A 20,051-nucleotide genomic window follows, 5' to 3' on the forward strand; every position below is an offset into this window, starting at 1 on the left:
TCCAGTGGGAGAGGTCCTGACGACAGAGTGAACGACTGCAACGATCGGAAGGTACCCTGTCCGATAGACCCTCGTCTGACAGCCGATCATCCGAACTTCACTGGTTCCGAACAGACCTCTCTCGAGTGATCTGCGGTCCTGACTGGGAACCATCAGGAGTGCCACGAGAAGTACGAAGAGAAGAGGACGATCGGGCGCTGGATTCGGAAGACGAGAAACTGTCCATACGGTCCGGGTAAGGTCGTGTAAACACGACGAATAGCGAAAGTGATAGATAATTGAAAGTGATTGATAATTGTTGAGAAAATACTAGTATTACTTTTTGTTAATTTATTGGAGATTCACTGTCTACAAACGGAGAAACAACAGGCTCTCCCTTTATAAACAGCGAAGGATAGGTACGCACCCGTCGGACCTATCTTTCTCCCCCACTGAACAATTGCCCCTTCCCCCCATTGATTAACTGTTATAGATTGTTTTCTGGAGATTCTCTGTCTGCAAACAGGGAAAAATAGGTCCCCTCTTTGCAGATAGCGAAAAGGTAGGTGACGCGAACCTTTGCGAGCCTACTTATTCTTCCCATTGACCATATTGATTTTTTATTTTTGACCTAAAATTGATCGCTCAGAATTGGTTCATGAGGTATTCACTACGTGCAAACAACGTAGAATAGAAATATTCTGTCTAGTCTTTGCGCGCAGTGATAAGATAGGTAGTGCTGACTATTATCCCATTGTGATCCGTCATGCCTGTCTTCTCCCCACTGGTTAGTAGCCTGTTTTACCCGGACCGCTTATTAGAGATGAACCATCCGGCTCCGCTGGAAGGCACCCCTAATAAAGACATGTTCATGAAGCATGGATTAATCGCTATAGCCTATAGTGAGCTGTGGCATAAATATACGAAAAGGGATCGAGAAAGACAATGGCCACTGAGAGGATCCTTTGATCTCGACAAGATAGAAACAGTAGAAATAGCCCTTCGTAGGAATGAAACAACACCTATTATGCTCGATAGTCTCGGTATGTGGCGCAAAGAAGCCACGCGACGAAGGGAAGGCGACGAATTCAGAAAAGGTGAGGGAACACGACGGACAACCCTCCAAACGTCTAGTAGGCAAAGGGAAGGGCCAGCGATGGCACAGTCCCGAGGAGTAGACATGAAAAGCGAACGGTGTAAAGGGATGTGCCGACAAGCCAACCCCGGAACACAACGACCCGAAGGTAATCCCCCGACATTACGCACAGGACGGACAGATTTAAAACAAAACCAATGTGCTTTCTGTAAATGTCTTGGACACTGGAAAGCCCAATGCCCGACTCTGCAAAGCATAGGTAAGAATGGAGGGTTGACAGAAAGGACGGACCGACAGAAAGGAAAAGGACGTGAGATAAAAACCAACAGACTAGTGCAGACAGAACAGACAGGGCCACCCCGTTTGATTATGCTCGATGGCACAGATTTCGTCAGACCAATTTTAACAACATGTTAGAGTTCTGGGAGTGATTGCTCTCTGTTGCTCCCCCACTCTGAAAAACAAACACAACTGCAGGTCAGTGTAAACAACCCCCCGTTAGAGAAAAGACTCGAGAAAGCCAAGCGTCTATTATATAACTCAGGATTTAATTACGGTAAAACACACAACCAACAGTAAATAGAATAACTAGTAGAACTCTCTAGAAAACGAACTTTACTAATAGGAAAAATACAAAACATATTATGCTCACTCCGGAAGTCTTCCAATGTAACAGTTTGATGGTCCCGCCCATCCGAAACACATAGCACGTGTGGGGCGGGGCCTGCCAGCAACCATGAGCCCAAAAAGAGATTGCTGGCAAGAAGGTACTGGAGACCCCACACAGCGGGCAATGAAATGGTCTTCCCATATTGCCCTTCCAGGGATGGCGTCCCCCGGACCGCGAGTAGGGAGGGGGCGGATGAAGGTGACCCCCTCCCTTGTATCTCCTGGTCCGGCCATCACGAATTCCTCCATCGAACGGATGCAGGGTGGGCAGGGAGGAAGAGGCGACGCGGACGAGCCTCTTCCACCTCCACAGGTAGGAGGCTTCCCTGCCCTGGCCCGACGCCGATGTCCTCCAGCCGGGCGACGGCCATATTTCCGCAACACAGGACACACGATGCCCGACTCGTATATTTTCTCAGTACAGGATATACAAGACCCGGCTGGTATACTTGCGTAGTACAGGACACACAATGTCCGACGGGCATATTTACGGAGCACCGGATGTACAGTGGTCCCCCAAGAGTCGGAATCAGGGGTGTAGGGTGGTCATCATGTGCGCCCCTGATTCCAAGGGACGGCGTAGGATGCGCCGGGAGAGGAAGGCGGCACGGACGAGCCTTTCTCACCTCCCCAGACGAAGGCTCCACTGCTGCACCCTGGCGCCCCGAACCAAAATGTCCTGCCCCAACCGCATGATACTCTGTTTTTCGCCATCACAAGAAGTTTTCCTCCACTCCTGATGGATACGGCAAAGGTCGCTACAGGGTCTCAAAATGGCGTCTGGGCCCTCGAAAGGCGGGTCTAGGCCACTGGAGTAACTTTGTCCGAAATTGCAACTCGGGCGCTTGCCCACCTGGGCGCGAGCCCCCACCATCGACAAACATCCCCTCGACTTTGAAGATTCTACCAAAGTCCCAAGCGCCCTCGGCCCCTTCAGGCTTCCGGTGAGGAACAGTTGCATTGATCTCAAATGAAATAACCACGGCACAGCAACAAGATGGCGGTGCTCTCGTGTCTGCATCAGCTTCCGTCTGAACCACCCAGGAACATTATGGGCTAACGAACTCGAGCAAGTTCCGGCTGAACATCAACATGACCCGGTAAGAGAGACTTTACCCCCTCCCTCTCTTGATTGACGGTCCACACCACCAGCCCCTTTGTTAGCACAGTTTTCTTTTGGACTACCGAAAGGGACTCTGGTCCAACCGCCAATTGGCGGGGATATTTTGCCCCTGATGCTACTTCCGGATTAAACCGGCCTCGCCCAAATTGACGCTGGTATCAATGGAAAATAACGGATGCCTCGTGGTGTTCCTTAGCTAATGAAACTTGATGTACTAAGATATATAAATATATGTGTGAACCATTGCGCACTCGATGTTAAAGGGATGAGGGTTCACTTGGCAAACATTTAAGAAGGATTCCGTAAAATGTTGATTTCAATGAACAAATTATTTTTGGTATTCGTAGTAACTGATACATAACGCCGCTTACGATGCACACCCGCGATGTACATCTTGGAAATGTGATTATGATGAGCTTGACTGTGTTTCCATTTATGAACTGAAATGCCCCTGATTCCTTCGTCACGCAATGAAATGTTTCTGGTTACTTGCAAATAATTAATTAGACCATTTTTCATGTTCTTGTGCTATAAAATAACACCTACTGTATGTGCTTCCATCGACGACATGTCAGGCCAAAATATGAATTGCGCTCTCACATTTTTCGTACTGAATAATTCTACAAATAAAGGTCTTAAAAAGTTAAGGATAGGCATCGCGTACTTTTTGTAAATGCGGTATCGGTGGGAGGGTTTTTCTGTGCGCAACTGTTCTGCTCTCTTTTTAAGGTTATCCGAGAAATGGTTGTTCGGCCCTGGGTTGATGGTCAAATCGAAGGTATGATACGCTGCCTCCAAGATATGCGACTAAGTTCAGGAACTGACGTAAGAAGAAGGACCTCGACTTCAGAGAATGGGTAAAGTAAAATGGTGTGATTGATAAATTGTTATAAGGATATGGTGGTCGAAGGTACTAAGGTACAGGGTTGAATGAAGAACTGGTATGCCTTAAGAGCATCACAGCTTTGGGAATGATTTAGGGATCCCGATGACCGGATACATCTACGAAACCGGGTACCTCGCGCTAGGCACCTCTGATTCCTCTTTTTAGCATTTTCACTACACACGATCCTTAATACCATCCTCGGACCTCCCCATGAACCACCTATCACATTGCCTGCCCCCATGACTTTAGGAAACCAAAACCCTAAGGGATTATATCCCGAAGAGATAAGTACGAGTATGTGGTAAGTAAAGGACTTTCGTGCCCATACATTTGATGTGTTCGAATGTTGTCCCCCTACCTCCCCCTTTTTTCCCCCTTTTTCCCTCTGCAGGCTACATTAGAATCCCGATTAGAGTATCATAAGGGATCTGGAACCACGTCACGCCCGATGCATGAAGACGGACTAGCGCTGCAAAACGGCACAACAAGGACGCTCTACCCAATGCGACCTTTTTACCTGATCTAATACTCTTCTGTCCCAAAACTGCATGCTTTCTACCTCCTAACACAGACCCGAAACGTCTAACGATGGGTAACGCACTGAATAGCCCAAACAATACACGGTCATTCCCCATGTCACACGTGTACTGTTTGGCCTATCGTCTGTCTCTCTCTCTCTCTCTCTCTCTCTCTCTCTCTCTCTCTCTCTCTCTCTCTCTCTCACTCACCCTTCCACTCCTCCACACTTTCCCTCTTCCTAGCAACTGGCACCTAATTGGCGAACCTGGTGCACCTCCTGATTGGCCCCAAATACCACAAGTATTTGCACAAATTTGTCCTAAATAAAATTGTATTGGTACCACGTTACTACCTCTCCTTCTCTACTAAAATATGGATGAAATTTAAATTGGCCAATGGGAAAGGGACAGGTAAGACGACTAAGGTTCCCTAAAATTGACCCACTCTGAGGGAACTATTTGTCAGTGGCTTCTATGATAAAATGTGTCTGTGGTAATGCGACCATCCCCATTGACAATTGTCTCCGTGCCCCAAGCTGTAAGAAATGATCGAGACACCCCCACCTACCCAAAATGCCCCCAGTTTGGTATCAGCTGCCCTGAACGAGAACTTGAAAAACGCCCCTTGCTCCGATCCGCTGCGTTTCTAATCGTTTTTCATAAGATCCCACCTTCCCCGAGGATAAGTTTAATGATTATTGCAAACCATCCCCCGAGTTTTTGTAGTAACCAGGTTGCGAGGATTTATATAGAAAGTTAGAAAGATGTATGCAAAGTTAAAAATTAGATCGAAAATCGAAAGACCTTGTTGCTGTAAGCCTTGCTGAAAATAAGATGTTTTGATGTAATGAAGACTTGTTTAGCCTATGTTCATCCCTCAGAAGGATGCCTATCAGACTATGGTGAATAGCACGTTGCACTTTTTTTGTAAAATACAAGGCCCTGAAGACCAGCCTAGCCTTGCAAGACTCGTACTAGGGAAATGGGTCTCTGCCAGAAGAACTGACATCTACTATAATAGACAAATGACAAATGAACGGAATAATCATCAAAGCGCCAAAGAATTAGCTGACAAAAGGAAGTTGTAAGGAATCCAGCAAACCCACCATCAATTGTTTATACGGTAGCCGCAAAAATCTCAAATGTAGCGAGTGCTTACCCCTGCTGCTTGGTGTTGGGAGAGAAATAGATTTATGTAATTACCTTCTTCTGCAAAATCTCTAAAGACTGTCTTTTCAAACTCATTTAAGGGTATCACTGTCGGAGGAGAAAGAGACCGGATGTGGGAGCACGCGGCCTGACTGCGGATTGTGGAACATCAGCGACGGAGGCCAAGGCGAGACCACAGCAGTAAGGAGTCACAGGACGGGGCACTGTTTCAAACAAAGCTAAGGAAAGGGCTGACCTGAAGCCCCTGCTCTATGATCAACGTGTGCCAAAGAGTCCCCGCTCTCTGAAACATGGTTACGGACCCGCCTGTCGCAAACCCTCCGTCCCCCTGATCTGTTCCCGACTTGGCCTTGCTCCATCCCCTCCTCCTCCGACCTACCATAAGGACTGTTCACACCCGCACCTTTCCACCCGAACTCCCAAGTTCCTCCAAATCCTACTGAGCTCCCCAGAGAAGAGTACTCCCTGCGTCAGAAGGGAGGGAGCTCCGACTAAGTAGACCACGAACTATGTTAAATCCCAGAACGGTGACCTAGAACTCCACCAAGGGTTGCCCCCGAAGAAAAGATAAACAAAGTCTGTGGTTCTGCCCGCTACCAAGCACCTTGAAGATGATGGAAGCAACAGGAAATGCCCACCACAGAGACTCAAGAAACGAACTGATCTCACAATTACCCCCAACGACTCAATCCACATGAACATTTCTGTTGATAGGTAATCCAGGTGTTCAACAGTGCCGACAGAAGACGACAAAAGGACAACGAGAACTCTGATATTTTTACTGTATCTCCTTTCTCTCCCAATCACCATTGGACTGACTATGCACCCGCCGTATACAAAAAGGACTTACTTATATGATAACTTACCAGTTCTTATTCTATGATCTGTACCCCACGCCCTCGCTACGTAATTCTAGTCTGATATTGCATTACGATGACTTTTCCTGCAACCAACTTAACGATGAACCCGCCTACTAACTGATGAGATTTTTCAATATGATGTTTATAATGTGATGTTTACGTACAGTTCTTTCACCTAAGTCCCCTCTCCCTTACTTATGATCACTGCATATAGGGGTAGATAGGAAATAGGCCAGCAAGATGTCTTGGAAATGTTAAAGGGAGGACTGTGAAAAATAAATACAAACTTGGTGAACATTATCGGCGCCATCTTGCCCCCTCTTCCAAGCCCACTCGTGCGCGTAAGCGGCAGCCATTTTGAGCACCATGGCCTCCCTGCCCCTCGCTAATAGCCAGCGCGTCTCTCTCTCTCTTAACCTCGCAAGCATTCCCCCGCACGCTGACAACCCCCGCTCTCTCATGCCTTGGGTCATAAACCCCTCTCCAGCGCAGCTTCACCACGGAATCCTATCCTGTTCCCAGCGCGACACCTCCCCTCATTCCTTTCATGGCCTCAAACCCTTTTGATGCAAACCCCCTTTTCCTGTGTCCCCGTTTGTCTTCCTTGTTCCCAAGCCGCCACCTGGCCCTGCGGATACTGTTTATTACCCGTACAGTAGGAAGCTTCCCCTCCCCATCAAAAGATCCCCGAACCGATCAAAGCCCCCATCCCATGAGATCCGATCAAACCCCATGCATTCCGTGAATCGGCGGAATGCCCTGCTGTGCGACTACCATCACCTGTTGTGACCGGGGTGGGGAATCCAAATGTAAATGTGTGTGGGAACGGGTCTGAAGGGGAGATTCCGAGGATGTTCTTTCAAGTTCTAAAAGTATTGCGAGAATGTGTTATGTGCAATAAAGGTCGTAAACCCTAGTATAAGAGGCCAGGCCTCAGAGATGTGGTTAGAGCACCTCGTGACGATACTTGCTGTCTGAATTGATGTGTTCTCCTCCGGAGAGAATAAAATCCTCGTTTCCCGCCTTCCAGTCTCCAGCGCCTGCTTCTTCATTTGATTAATATTGGTGGGTCATAGAGGCGATACCGCCGGGCAACATAAAAGGGTCTTTGGTTACCGGTTGTCTTTGGAACCCTTTTTAACAACCACGTGTGTCTGTAACTTTGCCACCGCGCCGTTTGGCGCCAAGGTCCCTCGAGTGAGCTGTCCATCACAGTGGGGGAAAGGGCGGGAAGAGGTTGCATAGCCTAGTGTGTGGGGCGGGGCCAAATTGGCGGGGCTTCTGTACGAGTTCACATGCCTCTTGTTTATAAAGGGTCAGAGACCATCAGAGCATCAGATGAGGAGAAATCAGCCTCCTGGTCACTGGAAGTACAGGAGGATTGCGCTCGAGAAACTCGTGGATGCCTAGACCTCCATCACGGATTACAGCTAATTGTAGACTGTAGCCTCGACCTTGCTCACTAGGTTCTTGGGCTGATTATAATGCGTTACTGAAGTTTAGCTTCATCCGGGGCACGTGCTGTTTCTTTTGTATCTGTAAGTGCTTCCTGTTGAGGTTTAATTTTTGAAACAGGAGCATCGTGCCAAAATGAATCCTGCCTGCATATTTATCCACGAAGATGCCACCATGTTGTGCCATACCTCTACTCAACTGGAGTACTTTCTACTGGGTAGTCAGTAAGTGCTACCTCGTTGGGTAAATGTATGGTGCTTTTCCTACACTACAGCTGCGTAAAGGCCCAGAAGAGAAGTCTTCAGTGATCACCTGTGTCTGTGACTTTGCCACTGCGCTGATAGGCGCCGAGGTACCTCGAGTGAGCTGTCCATCACAGTGGGGGAAAGGGCGGGAATAGGTTGCATAGCCTAGTCTGTGTGGGGAGGGGTTAAACTGGCGAGGCTTCTGTGCGAGTTCACATGCCTCTTGTTTATGAAGGGTCAGAGACCGATCAGCTCAGTAAATGATAAGAAAGCAGTCGGTGGTACCTCTTTGGGTGAATGTATTGTGCTTTTCCAGCACTGCAGCTGCGTAAAGGCCCAGAAGAGAAGTCTTCAGTGATCACCTGTGTCTGTGACTTTGCCACTGCGCTGATAGGCGCCGAGGTACCTCGAGTGAGCTGTCCATCACAGTGGAGGAAAGGGCGGGATAGGTTGCATAGCCTAGACAGTGACTTTGCCACTGCGCTGATAGGCGCCGAGGTACCTCGAGTGAGCTGTCCATCACAGTGGGGTAAAGGGCTGGATAGGTTGCATAGCCTAGTGTGTGTGGGGAGGGGCCAAACTGGCGAGGCTTCTGTGCGTGTTCACTTGCCTCTTGTTTATGAAGGGTCAGAGACTGATCAGCTCAGTAAATGATAAGAAAGCAGTCGGTGGTACCTCTTTGGGTAAATGTATTGTGCTTTTCCAGCACTGCAGCTGCGTGAAGGCCCAGAAGAGTTGTCTCGAGTGACCACGTGTGTCTGTAACTTTGCCACCGCGCCGTTTGGCGCCAAGGTCCCTCGAGTGAGCTGTCCATCACAGTGGGGGAAAGGGCGGGAAGAGGTTGCATAGCCTAGTGTGTGGGGCGGGGCCAAACGGGCGGGGCTTCTGTACGAGTTCACATGCCTCTTGTTTATAAAGGGTCAGAGACCATCAGAGCATCAGATGAGGAGAAATCAGCCTCCTGGTCACTGGAAGTACAGGAGGATTGTGCTCGAGAAACTCGTGGATGCCTAGACCTCCATCACGGATTACAGCTAATTTTAGACTGTAGCCTCGACCTTGCTCACTAGGTTCTTGGGCTGATTATAATGCGTTACTGAAGTTTAGCTTCAACCGGGGCACGTGCTGTTTCTTTTGTATATGTAAGTGCTTCCTGTTGAGGTTTAATTTTTGAAACAGGAGCATCGTGCCAAAATGAATCCTGCCTGCATATTTATCCACGAAGATGCCACCATGTTGTGCCATACCTCTACTCAACTGGAGTACTTTCTACTGGGTAGTCAGTAAGTGCTACCTCGTTGGGTAAATGTATGGTGCTTTTCCTACACTACAGCTGCGTAAAGGCCCAGAAGAGAAGTCTTCAGTGATCACCTGTGTCTGTGACTTTGCCACTGCGCTGATAGGCGCCGAGGTACCTCGAGTGAGCTGTCCATCACAGTGGGGGAAAGGGCGGGATAGGTTGCATAGCCTAGTCTGTGTGGGGAGGGGTTAAACTGGCGAGGCTTCTGTGCGAGTTCACATGCCTCTTGTTTATGAAGGGTCAGAGACCGATCAGCTCAGTAAATGATAAGAAAGCAGTCGGTGGTACCTCTTTGGGTGAATGTATTGTGCTTTTCCAGCACTGCAGCTGCGTAAAGGCCCAGAAGAGAAGTCTTCAGTGATCACCTGTGTCTGTGACTTTGCCACTGCGCTGATAGGCGCCGAGGTACCTCGAGTGAGCTGTCCATCACAGTGGGGGAAAGGGTGGGATAGGTTGCATAGCCTAGTCAGTCACTTTGCCACTGCGCTGATAGGCGCCGAGGTACCTCGAGTGAGCTGTCCATGACAGTGGGGGAAAGGGCGGGATAGGTTGCATAGCCTAGTCTGTGTGGGGAGGGGTTAAACTGGCGAGGCTTCTGTGCAAGTTCACATGCCTCTTGTTTATGAAGGGTCAGAGACCGATCAGCTCAGTAAATGATAAGAAAGCAGTCGGTGGTACCTCTTTGGGTGAATGTATTGTGCTTTTCCAGCACTGCAGCTGCGTGAAGGCCCAGAAGAGTTGTATTCAGGGATCACCTGTGTCTGTAACGTTGCCACTGCGCCGATAGGCGCCGAGGTACCTCGAGTGAGCTGTCCATCACAGTGGGGTAAAGGGCTGGATAGGTTGCATAGCCTAGTGTGTGTGGGGAGGGGCCAAACTGGCGAGGCTTCTGTGCGTGTTCACTTGCCTCTTGTTTATGAAGGGTCAGAGACTGATCAGCTCAGTAAATGATAAGAAAGCAGTCGGTGGTACCTCTTTGGGTAAATGTATTGTGCTTTTCCAGCACTGCAGCTCCGTGAAGGCCCAGAAGAGTTGTCTCGAGTGACCACGTGTGTCTGTAACTTTGCCACCGCGCCGTTTGGCGCCAAGGTCCCTCGAGTGAGCTGTCCATCACAGTGGGGGAAAGGGCGGGAAGAGGTTGCATAGCCTAGTGTGTGGGGCGGGGCCAAACGGGCGGGGCTTCTGTACGAGTTCACATGCCTCTTGTTTATAAAGGGTCAGAGACCATCAGAGCATCAGATGAGGAGAAATCAGCCTCCTGGTCACTGGAAGTACAGGAGGATTGCGCTCGAGAAACTCGTGGATGCCTAGACCTCCATCACGGATTAAAGCTAATTTTAGACGGTAGCCTCGACCTTGCTCACTAGGTTCTTGGGCTGATTATAATGCGTTACTGAAGTTTAGCTTCAACCGGGGCACGTGCTGTTTCTTTTGTATATGTAAGTGCTTCCTGTTGAGGTTTAATTTTTGAAACAGGAGCATCGTGCCAAAATGAATCCTGCCTGCATATTTATCCACGAAGATGCCACCATGTTGTGCCATACCTCTACTCAACTGGAGTACTTTCTACTGGGTAGTCAGTAAGTGCTACCTCGTTGGGTAAATGTATGGTGCTTTTCCTACACTACAGCTGCGTAAAGGCCCAGAAGAGAAGTCTTCAGTGATCACCTGTGTCTGTGACTTTGCCACTGCGCTGATAGGCGCCGAGGTACCTCGAGTGAGCTGTCCATCACAGTGGGGGAAAGGGCGGGATAGGTTGCATAGCCTAGACAGTGACTTTGCCACTGCGCTGATAGGCGCCGAGGTACCTCGAGTGAGCTGTCCATCACAGTGGGGGAAAGGGCAGGATAGGTTGCATAGCCTAGTCTGTGTGGGGAGGGGTTAAACTGGCGAGGCTTCTGTGGGAGTTCACATGCCTCTTGTTTATGAAGGGTCAGAGACCGATCAGCTCAGTAAATGATAAGAAAGCAGTCGGTGGTACCTCTTTGGGTAAATGTATTGCGCTTTTCCCGCACTGCAGCTGCGTGAAGGCCCAGAAGAGTTGTATTCAGTGATCACCTGTGTCTGTGACTTTGCCACTGCGCCGATATGCGCCGAGGTACCTCGAGGGAGCTGTCCATCAAAGTGGGGTAAAGGGCTGGATAGGTTGCATAGCCTAGTGTGTGTGGGGAGGGGCCAAACTGGCGAGGCTTCTGTGCGTGTTCACTTGCCTCTTGTTTATGAAGGGTCAGAGACTGATCAGCTCAGTAAATGATAAGAAAGCAGTCGGTGGTACCTCTTTGGGTAAATGTATTGTGCTTTTCCAGCACTGCAGCTGCGTGAAGGCCCAGAAGAGAAGTCTTCAGTGATCACCTGTGTCTGTGACTTTCCCACTGCGCTGATAGGCGCCGAGGTACCTCGAGTGAGCAGTCCATCACAGTGGTGGAAAGGGCGGATAGGTTGCATAGCCTAGTGTGTGTGGGGAGGGGCCAAACTGGCGAGGCTTCTGTGCGTGTTCAGTTGCCTCTTGTTTATGAAGGGTCAGAGACCGATTAGCGCAGCAAATGAGGAGAAAGCAGTCGGTGGTACCTCTTTGGGTGAATGTATTGTGCTTTTCCAGCACTGCAGCTGCGTAAAGGCCCACAAGAGTTGTCTCGAGTGACCACGTGTGTCTGTAACTTTGCCACCGCGCCGTTTGGCGCCAAGGTCCCTCGAGTGAGCTGTCCATCACAGTGGGGGAAAGGGCGGGAAGAGGTTGCATAGCCTAGTGTGTGGGGCGGGGCCAAACGGGCGGGGCTTCTGTACGAGTTCACATGCCTCTTGTTTATAAAGGGTCAGAGACCATCAGAGCATCAGATGAGGAGAAATCAGCCTCCTGGTCACTGGAAGTACATGAGGATTGCGCTCGAGAAACTCGTGGATGCCTAGACCTCCATCACGGATTACAGCTAATTGTAGACTGTAGCCTCGACCTTGCTCACTAGGTTCTTGGGCTGATTATAATGCGTTACTGAAGTTTAGCTTCATCCGGGGCACGTGCTGTTTCTTTTGTATCTGTAAGTGCTTCCTGTTGAGGTTTAATTTTTGAAACAGGAGCATCGTGCCAAAATGAATCCTGCCTGCATATTTATCCACGAAGATGCCACCATGTTGTGCCATACCTCTACTCAACTGGAGTACTTTCTACTGGGTAGTCAGTAAGTGCTACCTCGTTGGGTAAATGTATGGTGCTTTTCCTACACTACAGCTGCGTAAAGGCCCAGAAGAGAAGTCTTCAGTGATCACCTGTGTCTGTGACTTTGCCACTGCGCTGATAGGCGCCGAGGTACCTCGAGTGAGCTGTCCATCACAGTGGGGGAAAGGGCGGGATAGGTTGCATAGCCTAGTCTGTGTGGGGAGGGGTTAAACTGGCGAGGCTTCTGTGCGAGTTCACATGCCTCTTGTTTATGAAGGGTCAGAGACCGATCAGCTCAGTAAATGATAAGAAAGCAGTCGGTGGTACCTCTTTGGGTGAATGTATTGTGCTTTTCCAGCACTGCAGCTGCGTAAAGGCCCAGAAGAGAAGTCTTCAGTGATAACCTGTGTCTGTGACTTTGCCACTGCGCCGATATGCGCCGAGGTACCTCGAGGGAGCTGTCCATCAAAGTGGGGTAAAGGGCTGGATAGGTTGCATAGCCTAGTGTGTGTGGGGAGGGGCCAAACTGGCGAGGCTTCTGTGCGTGTTCACTTGCCTCTTGTTTATGAAGGGTCAGAGACTGATCAGCTCAGTAAATGATAAGAAAGCAGTCGGTGGTACCTCTTTGGGTGAATGTATTGTGCTTTTCCAGCACTGCAGCTGCGTGAAGGCCCAGAAGAGTTGTCTCGAGTGACCACGTGTGTCTGTAACTTTGCCACCGCGCCGTTTGGCGCCAAGGTCCCTCGAGTGAGCTGTCCATCACAGTGGGGGAAAGGGCGGGAAGAGGTTGCATAGCCTAGTGTGTGGGGCGGGGCCAAACGGGCGGGGCTTCTGTACGAGTTCACATGCCTCTTGTTTATAAAGGGTCAGAGACCATCAGAGCATCAGATGAGGAGAAATCAGCCTCCTGGTCACTGGAAGTACAGGAGGATTGCGCTCGAGAAACTCGTGGATGCCTAGACCTCCATCACGGATTACAGCTAATTGTAGACTGTAGCCTCGACCTTGCTCACTAGGTTCTTGGGCTGATTATAATGCGTTACTGAAGTTTAGCTTCATCCGGGGCACGTGCTGTTTCTTTTGTATCTGTAAGTGCTTCCTGTTGAGGTTTAATTTTTGAAACAGGAGCATCGTGCCAAAATGAATCCTGCCTGCATATTTATCCACGAAGATGCCACCATGTTGTGCCATACCTCTACTCAACTGGAGTACTTTCTACTGGGTAGTCAGTAAGTGCTACCTCGTTGGGTAAATGTATGGTGCTTTTCCTACACTACAGCTGCGTAAAGGCCCAGAAGAGAAGTCTTCAGTGATCACCTGTGTCTGTGACTTTGCCACTGCGCTGATAGGCGCCGAGGTACCTCGAGTGAGCTGTCCATCACAGTGGGGGAAAGGGCGGGATAGGTTGCATAGCCTAGTCTGTGTGGGGAGGGGTTAAACTGGCGAGGCTTCTGTGCGAGTTCACATGCCTCTTGTTTATGAAGGGTCAGAGACCGATCAGCTCAGTAAATGATAAGAAAGCAGTCGGTGGTACCTCTTTGGGTGAATATATTGTGCTTTTCCAGCACTGCAGCTGCGTGAAGGCCCAGAAGAGTTGTATTCAGGGATCACCTGTGTCTGTAACGTTGCCGCTGCGCCGATAGGCGCCGAGGTACCTCGAGTGAGCAGTCCATCACAGTGGTGGAAAGGGCGGATAGGTTGCATAGCCTAGTGTGTGTGGGGAGGGGCTAAACTGGCGAGGCTTCTGTGCGTGTTCACTTGCCTCTTGTTTATGAAGGGTCAGAGACCGATTAGCGCAGCAAATGAGGAGAAAGCAGTCGGTGGTACCTCTTTGGGTGAATGTATTGTGCTTTTCCAGCACTGCAGCTGCGTAAAGGCCCAGAAGAGTTGTCTCGAGTGACCACGTGTGTCTGTAACTTTGCCACCGCGCCGTTTGGCGCCAAGGTCCCTCGAGTGAGCTGTCCATCACAGTGGGGGAAAGGGCGGGAAGAGGTTGCATAGCCTAGTGTGTGGGGCGGGGCCAAACGGGCGGGGCTTCTGTACGAGTTCACATGCCTCTTGTTTATAAAGGGTCAGAGACCATCAGAGCATCAGATGAGGAGAAATCAGCCTCCTGGTCACTGGAAGTACAGGAGGATTGCGCTCGAGAAACTCGTGGATGCCTAGACCTCCATCACGGATTACAGCTAATTGTAGACTGTAGCCTCGACCTTGCTCACTAGGTTCTTGGGCTGATTATAATGCGTTACTGAAGTTTAGCTTCATCCGGGGCACGTGCTGTTTCTTTTGTATCTGTAAGTGCTTCCTGTTGAGGTTTAATTTTTGAAACAGGAGCATCGTGCCAAAATGAATCCTGCCTGCATATTTATCCACGAAGATGCCACCATGTTGTGCCATACCTCTACTCAACTGGAGTACTTTCTACTGGGTAGTCAGTAAGTGCTACCTCGTTGGGTAAATGTATGTTGCTTTTCATACACTACAGCTGCGTAAAGGCCCAGAAGAGAAGTCTTCAGTGATCACCTGTGTCTGTGACTTTGCCACTGCGCTGATAGGCGCCGAGGTACCTCGAGTGAGCTGTCCATCACAGTGGGGGAAAGGGTGGGATAGGTTGCATAGCCTAGTCAGTCACTTTGCCACTGCGCTGATAGGCGCCGAGGTACCTCCAGTGAGCTGTCCATCACAGTGGGGGAAAGGGCGGGATAGGTTGCATAGCCTAGTCTGTGTGGGGAGGGGTTAAACTGGCGAGGCTTCTGTGCAAGTTCACATGCCTCTTGTTTATGAAGGGTCAGAGACCGATCAGCTCAGTAAATGATAAGAAAGCAGTCGGTGGTACCTCTTTGGGTGAATGTATTGTGCTTTTCCAGCACTGCAGCTGCGTAAAGGCCCAGAAGAGAAGTCTTCAGTGATCACCTGTGTCTGTGACTTTGCCACTGCGCTGATAGGCGCCGAGGTACCTCGAGTGAGCTGTCCATCACAGTGGGGGAAAGGGCGGGATAGGTTGCATAGCCTAGACAGTGACTTTGCCACTGCGCTGATAGGCGCCGAGGTACCTCGAGTGAGCTGTCCATCACAGTGGGGGAAAGGGCGGGATAGGTTGCATAGCCTAGTCTGTGTGGGGAGGGGTTAAACTGGCGAGGCTTCTGTGCGAGTTCACATGCCTCTTGTTTATGAAGGGTCAGAGACCGATCAGCTCAGTAAATGATAAGAAAGCAGTCGGTGGTACCTCTTTGGGTAAATGTATTGCGCTTTTCCCGCACTGCAGCTGCGTGAAGGCCCAGAAGAGTTGTATTCAGTGATCACCTGTGTCTGTGACTTTGCCACTGCGCCGATATGCGCCGAGGTACCTCGAGGGAGCTGTCCATCAAAGTGGGGTAAAGGGCTGGATAGGTTGCATAGTAGTGTGTGTGGGGAGGGGCCAAACTGGCGAGGCTTCTGTGCGTGTTCACTTGCCTCTTGTTTATGAAGGGTCAGAGACTGATCAGCTCAGTAAATGATAAGAAAGCAGTCGGTGGTACCTCTTTGGGTGAATGTATTGTGCTTTTCCAGCACTGCAGCTGCGTGAAGGCCCAGAAGAGTTGTCTCGAGTGACCACGTGTGTCTGTAACTTTGCCACCGCGCCGTTTGGCGCCAAGGTCCCTCGAGTGAGCTGTCCATCACAGTGGGGGAAAGGGCGGGAAGAGGTTGCATAGCCTAGTGTGTGGGGCGGGGCCAAACGGGCGGGGCTTCTGTACGAGTTCACATGCCTCTTGTTTATAAAGGGTCAGAGACCATCAGAGCATGAGATGAGGAGAAATCAGCCTCCTGGTCACTGGAAGTACAGGAGGATTGCGCTCGAGAAACTCGTGGATGCCTAGACCTCCATCACGGATTACAGCTAATTGTAGACTGTAGCCTCGACCTTGCTCACTAGGTTCTTGGGCTGATTATAATGCGTTACTGAAGTTTAGCTTCATCAGGGGCACGTGCTGTTTCTTTTGTATCTGTAAGTGCTTCCTGTTGAGGTTTAATTTTTGAAACAGGAGCATCGTGCCAAAATGAATCCTGCCTGCATATTTATCCACGAAGATGCCACCATGTTGTGCCATACCTCTACTCAACTGGAGTACTTTCTACTGGGTAGTCAGTAAGTGCTACCTCGTTGGGTAAATGTATGGTGCTTTTCCTACACTACAGCTGCGTAAAGGCCCAGAAGAGAAGTCTTCAGTGATCACCTGTGTCTGTGACTTTGCCACTGCGCTGATAGGCGCCGAGGTACCTCGAGTGAGCTGTCCATCACAGTGGGGGAAAGGGCGGGATAGGTTGCATAGCCTAGTCTGTGTGGGGAGGGGTTAAACTGGCGAGGCTTCTGTGCGAGTTCACATGCCTCTTGTTTATGAAGGGTCAGAGACCGATTAGCGCAGCAAATGAGGAGAAAGCAGTCGGTGGTACCTCTTTGGGTGAATGTATTGTGCTTTTCCAGCACTGCAGCTGCGTAAAGGCCCAGAAGAGTTGTCTCGAGTGACCACGTGTGTCTGTAACTTTGCCACCGCGCCGTTTGGCGCCAAGGTCCCTCGAGTGAGCTGTCCATCACAGTGGGGGAAAGGGCGGGAAGAGGTTGCATAGCCTAGTGTGTGGGGCGGGGCCAAACGGGCGGGGCTTCTGTACGAGTTCACATGCCTCTTGTTTATAAAGGGTCAGAGACCATCAGAGCATCAGATGAGGAGAAATCAGCCTCCTGGTCACTGGAAGTACAGGAGGATTGCGCTCGAGAAACTCGTGGATGCCTAGACCTCCATCACGGATTACAGCTAATTGCAGACTGTAGCCTCGACCTTGCTCACTAGGTTCTTGGGCTGATTATAATGCGTTACTGAAGTTTAGCTTCATCCGGGGCACGTGCTGTTTCTTTTGTATCTGTAAGTGCTTCCTGTTGAGGTTTAATTTTTGAAACAGGAGCATCGTGCCAAAATGAATCCTGCCTGCATATTTATCCACGAAGATGCCACCATGTTGTGCCATACCTCTACTCAACTGGAGTACTTCCTACTGGGTAGTCAGTAAGTGCTACCTCGTTGGGTAAATGTATGGTGCTTTTCCTACACTACAGCTGCGTAAAGGCCCAGAAGAGAAGTCTTCAGTGATCACCTGTGTCTGTGACTTTGCCACTGCGCTGATAGGCGCCGAGGTACCTCGAGTGAGCTGTCCATCACAGTGGGGGAAAGGGCGGGATAGGTTGCATAGCCTAGACAGTGACTTTGTCACTGCGCTGATAGGCGCCGAGGTACCTCGAGTGAGCTGTCCATCACAGTGGGGGAAAGGGCGGGATAGGTTGCATAGCCTAGTCTGTGTGGGGAGGGGTTAAACTGGCGAGGCTTCTGTGCAAGTTCACATGCCTCTTGTTTATGAAGGGTCAGAGACCGATCAGCTCAGTAAATGATAAGAAAGCAGTCGGTGGTACCTCTTTGGGTGAATGTATTGTGCTTTTCCAGCACTGCAGCTGCGTAAAGGCCCAGAAGAGAAGTCTTCAGTGATCACCTGTGTCTGTGACTTTGCCACTGCGCTGATAGGCGCCGAGGTACCTCGAGTGAGCTGTCCATCACAGTGGGGGAAAGGGCGGGATAGGTTGCATAGCCTAGACAGTGACTTTGCCACTGCGCTGATAGGCGCCGAGGTACCTCGAGTGAGCTGTCCATCACAGTGGGGGAAAGGGCGGGATAGGTTGCATAGCCTAGTCTGTGTGGGGAGGGGTTAAACTGGCGAGGCTTCTGTGCGAGTTCACATGCCTCTTGTTTATGAAGGGTCAGAGACCGATCAGCTCAGTAAATGATAAGAAAGCAGTCGGTGGTACCTCTTTGGGTAAATGTATTGCGCTTTTCCCGCACTGCAGCTGCGTGAAGGCCCAGAAGAGTTGTATTCAGTGATCACCTGTGTCTGTGACTTTGCCACTGCGCCGATATGCGCCGAGGTACCTCGAGGGAGCTGTCCATCAAAGTGGGGTAAAGGGCTGGATAGGTTGCATAGTAGTGTGTGTGGGGAGGGGCCAAACTGGCGAGGCTTCTGTGCGTGTTCACTTGCCTCTTGTTTATGAAGGGTCAGAGACTGATCAGCTCAGTAAATGATAAGAAAGCAGTCGGTGGTACCTCTTTGGGTGAATGTATTGTGCTTTTCCAGCACTGCAGCTGCGTGAAGGCCCAGAAGAGTTGTCTCGAGTGACCACGTGTGTCTGTAACTTTGCCACCGCGCCGTTTGGCGCCAAGGTCCCTCGAGTGAGCTGTCCATCACAGTGGGGGAAAGGGCGGGAAGAGGTTGCATAGCCTAGTGTGTGGGGCGGGGCCAAACGGGCGGGGCTTCTGTACGAGTTCACATGCCTCTTGTTTATAAAGGGTCAGAGACCATCAGAGCATGAGATGAGGAGAAATCAGCCTCCTGGTCACTGGAAGTACAGGAGGATTGCGCTCGAGAAACTCGTGGATGCCTAGACCTCCATCACGGATTACAGCTAATTGTAGACTGTAGCCTCGACCTTGCTCACTAGGTTCTTGGGCTGATTATAATGCGTTACTGAAGTTTAGCTTCATCAGGGGCACGTGCTGTTTCTTTTGTATCTGTAAGTGCTTCCTGTTGAGGTTTAATTTTTGAAACAGGAGCATCGTGCCAAAATGAATCCTGCCTGCATATTTATCCACGAAGATGCCACCATGTTGTGCCATACCTCTACTCAACTGGAGTACTTTCTACTGGGTAGTCAGTAAGTGCTACCTCGTTGGGTAAATGTATGGTGCTTTTCCTACACTACAGCTGCGTAAAGGCCCAGAAGAGAAGTCTTCAGTGATCACCTGTGTCTGTGACTTTGCCACTGCGCTGATAGGCGCCGAGGTACCTCGAGTGAGCTGTCCATCACAGTGGGGGAAAGGGCGGGATAGGTTGCATAGCCTAGTCTGTGTGGGGAGGGGTTAAACTGGCGAGGCTTCTGTGCGAGTTCACATGCCTCTTGTTTATGAAGGGTCAGAGACCGATTAGCGCAGCAAATGAGGAGAAAGCAGTCGGTGGTACCTCTTTGGGTGAATGTATTGTGCTTTTCCAGCACTGCAGCTGCGTAAAGGCCCAGAAGAGTTGTCTCGAGTGACCACGTGTGTCTGTAACTTTGCCACCGCGCCGTTTGGCGCCAAGGTCCCTCGAGTGAGCTGTCCATCACAGTGGGGGAAAGGGCGGGAAGAGGTTGCATAGCCTAGTGTGTGGGGCGGGGCCAAACGGGCGGGGCTTCTGTACGAGTTCACATGCCTCTTGTTTATAAAGGGTCAGAGACCATCAGAGCATCAGATGAGGAGAAATCAGCCTCCTGGTCACTGGAAGTACAGGAGGATTGCGCTCGAGAAACTCGTGGATGCCTAGACCTCCATCACGGATTACAGCTAATTGCAGACTGTAGCCTCGACCTTGCTCACTAGGTTCTTGGGCTGATTATAATGCGTTACTGAAGTTTAGCTTCATCCGGGGCACGTGCTGTTTCTTTTGTATCTGTAAGTGCTTCCTGTTGAGGTTTAATTTTTGAAACAGGAGCATCGTGCCAAAATGAATCCTGCCTGCATATTTATCCACGAAGATGCCACCATG

This window comes from Lissotriton vulgaris, chromosome 8 (assembly GCF_964263255.1).
Source record: "Lissotriton vulgaris chromosome 8, aLisVul1.2, whole genome shotgun sequence".
Classification (NCBI taxonomy): domain Eukaryota; kingdom Metazoa; phylum Chordata; class Amphibia; order Caudata; family Salamandridae; genus Lissotriton; species Lissotriton vulgaris.